The sequence below is a fragment of the Rhagoletis zephyria genome, unplaced genomic scaffold, assembly GCF_001687245.7.
Source record: "Rhagoletis zephyria isolate East Lansing unplaced genomic scaffold, Rhagoletis_zephyria_1.1 Rzeph_scaffold_00575, whole genome shotgun sequence".
In the NCBI taxonomy this organism is placed as follows: Eukaryota; Metazoa; Arthropoda; class Insecta; order Diptera; family Tephritidae; genus Rhagoletis; species Rhagoletis zephyria.
In genome coordinates, this window is record NW_016157659.1 from 28,274 (window position 1) to 29,227 (window position 954).

Sequence of the window (954 nt, forward strand, 5' to 3'; positions counted from 1 at the left end):
TTTACTCGCAATATACGTAGTAGGCAATGGCGACCCCAAACGAAATAAATTGTTTACGATTAAAGGTTAACTGATTTATAATGCTAAGGAATGTTGTCAACAGTTTTAAGTTTTCATTAAGTATTTTTTAAACAGCTTTCATGCGATAGTTTTTTTTATTTTCGTTACTCTTTTATCATTTTGTTATTTGTTTCGGTAGTTTTTAGCTGACTTCAAAAAAAGGAGAAGGTTATCAATTCGTCGGATTATTATTTTTTATGTTTGTTACCGCATAACTTTGGACCACGTCAACTGATTTCCAGGTGATCCCATACTAATTCGGTTTAGATCCGATCATTGGATCATGAAAAATTAACGGTACTATTAAAAGTTTTTATGAAAATTGATGTCGGTTGTGTTTTTTGCTTAAAAGTTACTTGTTTATTAATTTTTTACATTAAATAATTTGTGTACCAGCTCTTCGTTGATAATATGATCACTTCGTTTGATAAGATGTTGTAAATTCTATATTTATTTAAACTGTTCCGATTTTGAATAAGTGGAAAGATTTAAAAAAGTTCCCTAGTAAAGCTTTCCCAAACACTTTTCGTTTGGAACGAATTATGTAATATTTCATTTAATTTCAATATTTTCAGTCTTTACTTTTAGATAGGTGATAATCCTATTAAAAATATTTCCAAATCAAGATTTTTCAAATACCTTTCGTTTGGCACCCATATTATAGCTCAAACATATTTTCTGCTGTAAGCCTTCTTAAATATCTTTGTATATATAGATATAGATTTCTATATAAAGATTTCTCAAATGCCTTTAGTTTGTTACCGATATTGTAACATTTCATTTATTTTACCAATTTAATTGAGTTAAATTTTCAAACAGGTGGCAACCCCCCTCAAACATATTTTCTACTGTAGATATTTTATAAGCTCTTTAGTTTTATACCCTCATTGCAAT